Genomic DNA, 13336 nt, shown 5'->3' with positions numbered 1-13336 from the left:
AAAGCAAAGAGGAATTAACCATCCCCCTCCTTATCTCCCCCAGACTCTCCCGTCCCTGGGTTGCCTTGAGAGGCTTACACAGATCCAAACTCCTTGGATCTTAAAACAAAGAGGAATTAACCATCCCCTCTCCTTTTCCCCCTACCAATCCCTGGTGAGTTTAGACTCAATCCTTTGGATTCTAAAACAAGGAAAAATCAATCAGGTTCTTGAAAAGAAAGCTTTTAATTAAGGAAATAAAAGATAAAAATTATCTCTGTAAAATCAAGATGGAAAATGATCTACAGGGTACTCAGATTCATACAGACTAGAGGGACTCCCCCCCGAGCCTGAGATTCAAAGTTACAGCAAACAGAGGTAAAAGTCTTTCCACCAAAAAGACACATTTACAAGTTAAGAAAACAAACATAAGACTAATCCGCCTTTCCTGGCTATTACTTACTATTTTGAAACATGAGAGACTGATTCAGAAAGATTTGGAGAACCTGGAATGATGTCCTGTTCCTCTCAGTCCCTAGAGTGAAGAACGAACCAAAAAATAAAAGAAAAAAACACAAAGACTTCCCTCCACCAAGATTTGAAAGTATCTTGTCCCCCTATTGGTCCTCTGGTCAGGTGTCAGCCAGGTTTACTGAGCTTCTTAACCCTTTCCAGGTAAAAGAGAGATTAACTCTTAACCATCTGTTTATGACAGAAGGGATCAACAAACATGTGGACAAAGGGAATCCAATGGGCATAGTGTACTTAGATTTCCAGAAAGCCTTTTACAAGGTCCCTCACCAAAGGCTCTTACATAAATTAAGCTGTCATGGGATAAAAGGGAAGGTCCTCTCATGAACTGAGAACTGGTTAAAAGACAGGGAACAAAGGGTAGGAATTAATGGTAATTTCTCAGAATGGAGGGGGTAACTAGTGGTGTTCGCCAAGGGTTAGTCCTAGGACCAATCCTATTCAATTTATTTATAAATGATCTGGAGAATGAGGCACACAGTGAGGGGGCAAAGTTTGCAGATTATACTAAACTACTGAAGATAGTTAAGACCAAAGCAGACTGTGAAGAAATAACCCCAACTATACATACAATATGATGGGGACTAATTTAGCTAAAAGAATTCAGGAAAAAGAACTTGGAGTCATCCTGGATAGTTCTCTTAAGATGTCCACACAATGTGCAGAGGCGGTCAAAAAAGCAAACAAGATGTTAGGAGTCATTGAAGAGGGGATAGAGAATAAGATGGAAAATATATTATTGCCATTATATAAATCCATGGTATGCCCACATCTCGAATACTGTGTACAAATGTGATCTCCTCACCTCAAAAAAGATATACTGGCACTAGAAAAGGTTCAGAAAAGGGCAACTAAAATGATTAAGGGTTTGGAGAGGGTCCCATATGAGGAGAGATTAAAGAGGCTAGGACTCTTCAGCTTGGAAAAGAGGAGACTAATGGGGGATATGATAGAGGTATATAAAATCATGAGTGATGTGGAGAAAGTGGATAAGGAAAAGTTATTTACTTATTCCCATAATACAAGAACTAGGGGCCACGAAATGAAATTAATAGGCAGCAGGTTCAAAACAAATAAAAGAATGTTCTTCTTCACACAGCGCACAGTCAATGTGTGGAACTCCTTACCTGAAGAGGTTGTGAAGGCTAGGATTATAACAGCGTTTGAAAGAGAGCTGGATAAATTCCTGGAGGTTAAGTCCATAAATGGCTATTAGCCAGGATGGGTAAGGAATGGTGTCCCTACCCTCTGTTTGTCAGAGGATGGAGATGGATGGCAGAAGAGAGATCATTTTAGCATTGCCTGTTAGGTTCACTCCCTCTGGGGCACCTGGCATTGGTCACTGTTGGTAAACACATACTGGGCTAGAATGGACCTTTGGTCTGACCCGGTACGGCTGTTCTTATGTTCAATCTATACATTTCCTTTGGAAAGAGACCCCATATCAACAGAAATACATTGGATGGATGGAAAACTACTGCTGAAACTTTCTGAGCCACTGCCATTGTTGTAGGTGCTGTTGTAGCTACTGTTAATAGGTGTTTTAGCTCTGTGTGTGTGTTCTCACAGAGTGCTGCTCTGGCTCTGGCCAGGTAACCAGTACAGCAGGCTTTCGTCAAACTTCCCAACAAAACCACCAGACTCCAGTACAGTAGCAAAGGCACTCAGCCAGGTTTATTGCCGATGAAGCACGGTCCTAGCTGCTCCGATCAATATCTATAGTTACACTAGAATATGTATGCCCGTGACAATGAATATAGCTCAGTGAACAGCGGGTATTTTCTGTTCCCTCCTAGGCTGGACAAAGACACTCCTTCTGCTACTCTTCTTTTATACACTAATACAAACAAGTTTTGTATTGTCCCTCTGACAAAGTTAGTGACTGCCCCCGACGTGGTTTGTCTCCACCCAATACCTTATTAAAACATCTTTATCCTTCGTACTGTCATCCTGACCTTATCTTCAAGGGGTCAGCATGTTCCTCTTATCTTTGGGGAATGAACTTCTGCCATTCTTGGTATTGGAGTGTTCTGGTACCATCCCTCTGGAATGTGTTTAAGTGACTGCTAAGTGCCTAGGGCTGCTTCTGTTTTTCCAGTAATAGGAAAGTTTACATATCAGAGAGTGAACCTGCCAGCAGGTATGCTTTGTAACATCCTACTTCTGCTCACAGCCTGACTTTGCTTTATAGCAGACAGGCCTGACTTCTGTTCAGGTCTTAGGTCTTATGTCTCAGGCTCTCTCTACTACAGCCACTAATGTTGCAATCAGGCTGTTCTACAATTTGGTTCTCAGTGGCTCTACTTTGGAATAGTGCACATCTAGCAGTAGGTAAGAAATGAGGAAAGGTGTGATTAAGCTCTCTAGGGTCACTAGAGGGCAGAGGAATGGAAAAATGTAGTGGTGTTGTCCAGCGGATAGCAGCCAAAGTGGAAGGGCAAGAAAGAAGATGTTATGTTGCCAAATGACCACCTGAGGGAAGTGGAAAGGAAGGTGAAGTTGAATAACTGTGTATAAATGGTGAGAAATGGGCCCTGAAAAGAAAAGAACATCTGCAATATGTAATGAACTGTGAATAGTAGCAGATGTTGTGGAGTGAGAAATGGGCTGTTATACTAAATAATGGCCAGCAGGTGACAAGACTCAAGAACTGGAAAGATACAGCTATGACAACAAGAAGAATCCACTAGAAGACAGCAAAGAAACAGGCTGCCATGCTGGGAAATCAACAATAGATGGTAGCAGAGCAGAGGAACTGAAGGGGGTGTTAGAAATACTGACTAGTGACCAATAGATTTTTGTAGCCAATAGAATAATACTAGAAAAAGGGCCACCAGGTGCCAGCATATATTGAATATTAATAAATTGGTAGGGCAAGTAGATTATAACAGGCATCTCCCAAGAATGGAAGCTGGTATTTGTTCATGATCTAAAATATATTCCACATGGAATCATTAGACTTAATAAAAGATGCAATTATACAAGTCACATTGTACATGTCCCATTGGGCATTGTTAGCTAAAAAGCTTTGAAGACAAAAAAATCAATGAAGTGGGAGAAAGGTTGAAGTGTGACCATACTAAAAACCGTGAAGACTGAATACAAATATGAGGCAGCATTTGCACTTTGTAAATCCAAGGGGAAGCTCATTGTTCAAATGTAGATCAAATGCACCTGCTCATCCCTTCAGGTAACTGCAGGTCTCTTCTCTGACAAAACCCAGTTTCTGCAGAAAGAGGAGAGACAAGAACCTCACTTGAGGATCCTGAATCCTGGTGGCCGAACCCTGAGAAATAAGAGTTCATCGCTTCAATCTTAGGCTGTGCTGTGGTTACAGGTGAGCACCATCTTCCTGACTGTATTTCTATACACTGTCAAACAGAGGCATGAATGTGTTTTGTGAATAGTAAAGGGACAAGGTGGGTCAGATAATAACTTTTATTGGACCAACTTCTGTTGGTGAATGAGAGAAACTTTTAAGCAACACAGAGCTCTTCTTCAGGTGAATATTAGCAGTTTTAGCCTCACCTTCCCTCAGCAGTGCCAGTCAGCATTCATAGCACCATTTCACAGAGGTAGAGGCTGAGATCCATGTCCTGTACAGGTCCTCAGTTGGGGAACTGCCCCACTAACACATATGGAGATACCTTGAATTATATCAGCAGGGGATCAGGCTCAGTGTCCCCCAATAAGGTGGGGACTGGTGAATGAGTCTTACTAGCCCAGATCAAACATGCCAGATTGTTTCTAGACTCCTAGTTCAGGAACAACATCTTCTACCCCCACCCCCAAGTGAATTATCATTCCACAAATATTAAGAAGTGCAGAGGATCACTCCCCAGTTAGGGTTGCACATCAGCCTGGTTCTGTCCCATCCTAAGATCCACCCCCCAAAGAGATGTATTTTATTACAGCTACAGTTAACGTCAGGAAACAGAAAAGGCATTGCCAGTCAATGATCACATCACAATCACCACCAAAGGAACTAAGGGAGAATTTACTCCATTTCTGAATTTATTGCATAAATTGATGTCTTGTGAGGGGGTGAAAATTATTCCATCTCCTACATGGCACTGAAATGCTGAATATACCAGGATATATAGTTATATTAATTTCCATTAATTGTAACTGGAGATCAGTGCCTAAGGACACTAGACTGGGTGGAAAATCTCAGTCTAACATTTTAGTTGATGTATTTATTAATTTTGACTCCTAAGTCATGGCATGATTCTGGCCATTGCCAGAAGTGAAATACAGCATTTAAGCATCATTGTTAGTCTCCTGTATGTCACTGGAAGGAATATGACACTAGATAAAGAAATGGTCTGATCTGTCATATCAGTACTCGGTTACCAGAGAAATGGTCTGTTATATTAGTCATTGTTCTGACATAGCAGAGGGAGATCTACCTGGACACCAATGTTCTGTCCTCAGGCTAAGGCTCCTGGCACTTAGCTCTGAAAGCTACATTTAGCCTTAAAATTTCAGCCTGTAACCAGAAGAGGAAGGGGCGTTTCTGAATATTTTTGGAATTCAATCATGAACTTTTAACTATGTTTTTCCAATTCAATTGCCCTGTTTGTTTTATTGTTACAAGACTAATCCCATGGAAGACAGAGACTGCAGAAATCAAACAGCTGTCATGGAATTCATCCTCCTTGGATTCGGGGATCTCCCTGAACTGAAAATTCTTCTCTTCCTGATGTTCCCGGTGATCTACATTGCAACCGTGGCTGGGAACATTCTCATAACTGCACTAGTTGTGGCTGATCAGCACCTTCACACCCCCATGTACTTCTTCCTGGGGAACTTGTCCTGCTTGGAGACCTGCTACACCTCAACCATCCTGCCCCAGATGCTGACCAATCTCCTGACTGGGGACAAAACCATCTCATTCAGTGGCTGCTTCACACAACTGTATTTCTTTTGTGCTCTGGCTGCTACAGAATGCTATCTCCTAGCAGTGATGTCTTATGATCGGTATTTAGCAATATGTAAACCCCTGCACTATTCAGCTCTTATGAATAACAGATTTTGCCTCCAGATGGCTGCTGGGTCATGGTTAAATGGTTGTTTGTCTAGTACAATCTTTGTCTTATTCCTATCACAGTTAACATTCTGTGGTTCGAATGAAATTGACCATTTCTACTGTGATGTCATCCCATTCATGGAACTCTCCTGCAGTGACACACACTGGTTAGTACTGTTCCATTTCACACTATCCTGTGTATTCACCCTGCCTCCATTCCTACTAACCCTGACATCCTACGTGTGCATCATTGCCAGCATCCTGAGTATCCCTTCTACCAATGGGAAACAAAAGGCCTTTTCCACCTGCTCCTCCCATCTCATTGTGGTGACAATTTACTATGGAACCCTAATGATTGTCTATGTGCTTCCAAAACAGAATACATTAAGCTTGCTGAACAAAGTCCTCTCTCTTTCCTACACAGTCCTGACTCCCCTGGTAAATCCTCTCATCTACAGCCTGAGAAATAGAGAGGTCAAAGAAGCCTTGAGAAAAGTGGTCAGTAAATATGTGGCTTTCACAAAAATGGACTGAGACTTAGCCTGAAGTTTTCAAGCTGCCTGGGTGATTTAGGCAATCAGTCCCCATTAATATTAAATTGAAAATTCCCATTGGAAATCTCAGTGCTAATATGGAAAAAAAATAAGATGATATGTATGGAGTTACTGAGACAGAATGTTTATGTTTCTGTGTTGTGTCCAAGTAACCCAACATATAGGAAAGGACGGTTGCAGACAGCTTTGTCACTCTCTCATGTTCAGCACTGATACACCTAGTATGATGGTATTTATCTGCTTGGCCTTGGCTAAATGTTCACCCTATGGGATGAACTTGTACAGCGTTTGAAAATGCACATAGCTCACACGGTGTAAGGCACAAAAACCACTAATTATCCAAGAAAATCCTTGTGTATATCCCCTGTCCATTTTTCTCTATATTTATAGGCACCAACTTCCCTGCTTTACCGTGGGTGCTCACCCCCCACCTACCCCCAGCCCCACCCTCATTCCACCCCTTTCATGAGGCCCCACTCCTCCCCCATCCTCAATTCAATCCCTCCCTGCCCCTATTAATACTCTTTCCCAAAATCCCAGCCCTCGCCTCGCATCTTGCCCATCTCTTCCCCTGAGCACACCACGTTCCCCCTCCCTCCCAGAGTGTGCTAATGCTGCCAAACAGCTGTTTGGCGGCAGCTGGGCGGGAAGCGCTGGGAGATATAGGGAAGTGCGGGGATGCAGTGCGCTCAGGGGAGGAGGAGATGGGAGAGGGGCTGAGGAGAGCTTGGCTGTCGGTGGATGCAGAGCACCCACTAATTTTTCCAAGTGGGTGCTCCAGCCCCGGAGCACCCACAGAGTTGGCACCTATGTCTATGTTAGATAATAAAGTCTTGTAACCAAATTCAAACAGTCAAATACAAACAAAACACAATGATTGACATCATGATTGTTTCTGCAGATCATTTTTTATTCCCCCAAATATAAAACGGAGGATCCAGCCGGAGCTCAGGACAGTGTTGTCCATCTAACTAGAAGAATCATAGAGAACTGTGGCCATAACCATCTTCCCATTATGGAGTTATTAACTGGGCAACAGGCAGAGTGAAGACAATTTTAACCAATTTTTTATTTCTGTAAAAAAGCAATTTTTGATCAAAATTAATGGTTGGACAATACAAATACGCACGTAAGCTTGGGAAATCTGCCACCTCTGAAATTGTGCTTATTGCTTCCACTGCTCTCACACAGGCCAGATGCAAATAACCAGGCCCAAGCAGTGACTTCTGGACACTTCACCAGGAACAGCTTCATAGCTCTTACCTAGTTTACACCCGGCTGTGACCAGCTGTGGCAAAGCACCAGTATCAGGCTCACTGGGCCCATGGAGTTTGAGCAAACAAAGAGGTAGACTCACAAGATAGGGCCACTGGGACTGTCCAGACCCAGCTGGGAGTTAGCCAGGGCACACGTAGAACTGAAGACATTCTTGGAGTTCAGGTCTGTCAAACAGTCACCAAGGAGGGACTTGGGCTGTGGCCATACAGGGAATCAGCTGCTCTGTTGCTGCCAATGGCACAGAGCAGATTAAAGGGAGGGGAACTGTTACATTGGGGGTCTCCAAAGCTGACTGCAAAAAGTGTCCATCCCAAGAGTGGTAGTTCTCAGTACAAGGTGTGTAGTCCGTCCTAAGTGCCTTAGACAGCTCTACTGCATTCAGTGCCCTCTCCTCGGGGTGTGAGGAAACCTATGTTGAGAGGAAGCCTCTATCACCTACCAATGGGCAGAATTCCTGTGATGCCAAAATGGCAGTGCTGGCTCAGTCACTGGGAACATGTCAGGGCTTGTGCAGAGACAAAGGAGATGGGCACCATTGAGAATGGTAGGACTTCAGCCCTGCAGAAATTACTTTCCAAGGGCCCTAATGGAGTTAGGCACCATAATCTCTTTGATATGGGAGTTGGATGTGAAGGGTATGCTTAGGTTCATTTTGGGTGAAATGTGGTTTCCAGGGTGCCCACTCTCCATGCTCCATCATATCCCAACACGTGGTACACCTGTATCATTGTTCTCACTAGCACATTTGGTAACACTAGTGTGTTCCCTGGCCCTTTCCAAGTGTTATCATCACACAGTTTGCCCCCATTATCCATCCATAACCACTTCTGTGCCTTTGGTGCAGCGTGTAGAATGTCCTGTAATTTAAAAAACTTTGGGGTATTTATGAGAGGCTGTGTTGCAGCAATCATTTGTGCCTCTTTACCTTCCACTGCTGCTTGTTTAGCTAGTTCACCTGCCTTTTGGTTCCCCTTGCTATGAGGGTCTGTCCCTTTTGTGTGGACCTTCACTTTTATCACTGCTACTTTGGTAGGTTTCTGCATGACTGTATGAAGTTTCTCCACTATCCCCCCATTTTGTATTGGGGATCCTGTACTTGTCAGGAATCCCCGATTTACCCACAAGTTAATATAATCATGTACATCCCCAAACACATATTTAGAATCAGTATATATGTTTACAGCATGACCTTCCGCAGTTTCACATGCCGCAACTAACACCTGTAGTTCTGTTACTTGTGCCGATGCTTCAGGTAAACTGCCATGTGCCACCAGCTGCCCATCTTGAGTGCAAACGGCCCATCCTGTGTGTCGCTTGCCATCCACACAGAAGGAAGAACCATCCACTCAAAGGCAAGGGGCACCATGTATTTCAGTTTCTTTTACCAATGGAAGGTCCATGGGCTTTCCTTCAAGGCAAAAATGATGTGGGTGTCCCTCATCTGTGGTAGGCATGAGGGTGGCAGGGTTTAGCAATGATGCTCATTGTAGATGTACCAAAGGTATTAGCAAGCTCGTTTCCCATTGAGTCTATCTTGCCACATGGACTGCCGAAGATTTATTTCCTGATAAAATAGCAAGGACAGCGTGAGGCATGACAATATTTACATCCTGCACACCAATAAGTGGTGAGGCCTGACTTAGGGCCATAGAAGCTCCTTCCACCGCCTAGAGGCACGGTGGCTTTGCCTGAGTGACAGCATCTAGTTTAGAAGAGTAGTATGCTACTGGACGCTGTTTGTCCCCATGTTTTTGCATTAACACTGCTGTTATATGTTCCTCTGTGACATGCATGTACAATGTAAAAGGAATTAATGGGTTAGGAAGTCCCAACCCTGGGACGGTACTTAGCCTCTCTTTCAATGTGGTAAATGCCTGTTCACATTCAAGTGTCCATTCAGTTGCATCATGTGGTTCACCAGCACCCTTCAGGAGATTATTAAGGGGCTGGACAATCCTTGAGTAATTTGGGATTTGAGTTTGGCAGAAATTGAATAGCTCCAACACTTTCCTAACTCCCTTGACCGCAATTGATCATGGACATGCATTAATAGCCTCAATGCGGTCAACAGTTAAACACATGTACCCCTTGCATATTAGATACCCCAGATAGGATACTTCCTCCTTTGCAATCTGAGCCTTTCTAGCATTACATTTTACCCCACTGTCTGCCAAGTGCTTCAGGATCACTTCTACGTCTTTCATGTGCATTTGACCATCTGGTGAGGAGATTAGAAGATTATCAACATACTGTACAACACAAGAAGTCATGTCTGGCAGCTTTGACAGCACATCAGCTAACACTCTAGGAAACAAAGTAGGTGAGTTATAGAAACCCTGGTTTAGGCGAATGATGGTATATTGCTTCCCTTTAATAGTGAATGCAAACCAAAATTGACTGTCATGGTGCACAGGAACAGACCAAAAGCCATCGCTAATGTCCAAGGCTGAAAACACTATGTGATCATCAAAAGCATATAAGCCTCCCTCTACCATCCACTCCTGTACCTTTTCCCAGAAGGGTAGGTTTGGGTTATTTAGCTGCAAAGATGACATTTCTTTTAACATGCTCAGCAAGTCAGATGGCCTCATGGGAGTGTGATCTAGGCGACTAACAGTAACTGGTTCCCCTTCCCCTGGATTAGGATTAGGGACAGTGTGCACTCTCACCGGAACCATGAAACTAGAGTGATATCCCCATGTTACACATATAGGGTCCAAAGGTGCTGAGGGACAAGATCTCTTCCCCTGCAAGTCTGCTTCTTTATAGTTTTTTGCTTCTGCTTGCAGTTTTTCTACCTCTGTTTCTAACTCTCCCACCCTTCCTTTTAGCATATCACTCTTTCTAACTAGCTGTTCATAATCAACAATTAAACACATAGCAACCATTTTGTCATTCTTTATTTCAGTCATACAGCCAAAATATCTCCACAAGAAAGCTACTAAACTTACTGCTACAATAGTTATAAAAGCACGAACCATATACTCTTCATATTGTGGATCACTATATCCCTTCATCTTTCCCTTTTTTTCTTTAACCTAAATATCCTCCAATCTCCACATTTTTAAATACAATTCTGTTCTTAGACTAATAGCAATTTATTCAAATAAAAAACCCCAGACTGAAATGCCCAATCATCAGATTAATCCTTTTTCCAATTTATTTGATCTGCACAATTACAATGTCCATTTAGGAGATCTGGGCCTGCCAACACATTAGCTAGAGGTACTTATGGCTATACCTGCCCCTATACTAACTGTTGGTCCTTTGATTTCTCATTTCAACAGCATGTAGTCAGAGGAACTTAGAGCTTAACCAGAACCAGCACTAAGTACAATATCTTAAGACTGCAACATCCCCCCTGAATTCCCTAGCAACAAGACTTGCTTACTACAAAAGGTCTGAGAGTCACCAGTCAGGTCAGAGACACACAATCAAATAAAAAATGAACATACTCACCCACTGATTAGATTGTAGGTCATGATCCTGAAGGATATTTCTCACCCTGCTCGCTGCACCAAGAATCTGTTGGGATTTTGTGGTTCCCAGTGAGTCTGATGCTGGGTAGAATCAAGGGACTTCGATGCGATGCGATGCTGTCAAGGAGTGTGGGGGAGTCAGGCCCTGTACCTCTCTTCCTGGGACTCACAGTGACTCTCAGCCAGCCAGTAAAACAGAAGGTTTATTGGACAACAGGAACGCAGGCTACAACAGAGCTTATAGGCACAACCAGGGCCCCTCAATCTGGTCCTTCTGGGGGTTCAGGAAGCTTAGTCCCCAACTTGGGATTCCCTGAATTCCACCACCCAAGCCAAAACTGAAACTGAACTAACTCCCTCCAGCAGGCCCCTTCCTTTGTCCAGCTTCCCGGGCAAAGGTGCTGACATCCCTCCCGCCTACCTAGCTCAGGTTACAGGCTGAGCTCCTGTCCCTCACCTACAGTTATCTCCGGCTCTCCCATCCTCCACACAGACAGTCCCTACTGCATCAAATCTCCAAGTTATGCTGACTCTGCTCACTGACTTGAAACACACAAGGTTATCTATTTACCCTAGCTTTCTCTTAGCTATGTACTGTTCTTTGTTAGCTAGTCTTCATCCGGGCCTATATGAAAAGTTCTTAGCAGAAACTGTAGTTAACATTTTACATCCACAGCAAATGGATTTTGGCCCTTCAAGTGCCCAACTCCCATTCACTGTCCATAGGATTTGGGTGTTTAACATGACCTCTTATGGGAAAATGCAGCCTATACATTTATAGCCAAACCACTCTCCTGAGAATTCATTCCACACCCAGGGGATGTTTCCATCAGTTCTTTCTCATGTTTTACCATTTTTTAGGTGACCCTAAAAATTGTGTCTCTGTTACTAAAAGCATCATCAGTAAAAGAACTAAACTAACTCTTCTCTTTCTGTAGTCTTTGTTGTCATACCACCCGTTATCTACCCCCATCATAACCACTGTGAGGAATACATGTGTCAAGGCTTGGCTACACATAAAAGTTGCACCACTTTAACTGTACCAGCATATCCCTGCCTCTGACAGGGCCACATGCCCTTGGGCTGGAGAGCCTGGGGCCAAGACAGCTCTGATTAAAGATGGAATTCCTGAGAGGAATCAGCCAATGTTCAATAAAAGGCAGAAGGAGGCTAGAGCAGTGGCTCTCAACCAGAGTATGTGTATCTCTGGGGGCACACAGAGATATTCGGGGGGATAAATCAACTCATTTAGATATTTGTCTAGTTTTACAGCAGGTTACATAAAAAGCACTAGCAAAGTCAATGCAAACTAAAATTTCATACAGACCAAATGAGAAAGGAAGCAATTTCTCAGTACTAGAGTGCCATGACACATTTGTATTTTTATGTCTGATTTTGTACACAAGTAGTATTTGAGTGAGGTGAAACTTGGGGTGAGCAAGACAAATCAAACTCATGAAAGAGGTACAGTAGTCCGGAATGGTTGAGAACCACTGGGCAAGAGTAAGACCTTGTCTATACTACACAGTTTCAAAGACAAAAGGCAGCTTTTTGCCAACAAAACAGTGGTGGTGTGCACACTGCAATGCCTCTCCCACTGACACAACTCCTCTGCTTTGCAGAGAAAATAAACCACTTCAGGGAGAAATGATGTAGTTACAGTGACATAGTGTCAGCATAGACACTGTGTTAGTTACATCGCTGAAATTGGACTCCAGAGATATCCACAATGCCCACCCTGACTGCTCTGCTCACCATTTTCATCTCTGTTGCCCTGCATCTAGCTACTCCAATAATTCAAGTTAACTGTCCTTTGCATTCGTCAAATCATAGAAGTATAGGACTGGAAAGGACCTCAATAGATCATTTAATCAAGTCATCTGTACTCCTGGCAGGACTAAGTAATAAGTAGAGTGATTACGAGCCAATAAGCTTGGAAATAAAAATGTATGCAAGGGTGTGTGAAGATCCAGGTCTATCCAAGAAGAGGACTGGGAATAACAATTTTCTAGTTTGTTTTGTATTCAGAAATAAGTGAATATTTGTATTCCGTTAAGGTCGGAACAATCATTTCCTTCAGGGCAAGAAGTGACAGTATGTCAAGCTTCATGCTAAAAAATGACACTTTGGGAGTCTAGTTGTAGAATTTATTGCAATACACACAAGTGCAATGATTGTATTGACTGTCCCCAAATCAGACCATGAGCTGACTGGTGTGAATGGATGATACTATCTTTTATGGGATGGAATATGTGATGTTCTGCTGCTTATCAAACTCTCTAACAGACCAATTAGAGGCCTCTAGTTCTGGTACAAAATTATCTAGTATGTAGAACTGTTGTGGCACTGAAGATCCACATGACCCCTAAACTTGTCAGGAATTTTGAAAGAAACTATCTGCACTTTATAATCTCAGATCTCTGACTTTCATGTTTCCATGGTCTGTACATTTCCAAGAAGCCTAGGGAAGTTAGATGCCAAACTCT

The 13336-nt window shown here is 43.1% G+C and overlaps 1 pseudogene; it reads left to right on the top strand.

The window, feature by feature from the left end:
- Positions 1-5063: 5063 nt before the first annotated feature.
- LOC127033203 (olfactory receptor 10A7-like) lies at positions 5064-6073 on the top strand (annotated as a pseudogene).
- The last annotated feature ends 7263 nt before the right edge of the window (positions 6074-13336 follow it).

Source organism: Gopherus flavomarginatus, chromosome 12 (assembly GCF_025201925.1).
Source record: "Gopherus flavomarginatus isolate rGopFla2 chromosome 12, rGopFla2.mat.asm, whole genome shotgun sequence".
In the NCBI taxonomy this organism is placed as follows: Eukaryota; Metazoa; Chordata; order Testudines; family Testudinidae; genus Gopherus; species Gopherus flavomarginatus.
Note: the sequence above shows the minus strand (reverse complement) of the source record. Positions and strands in the feature narration are given on the sequence as shown.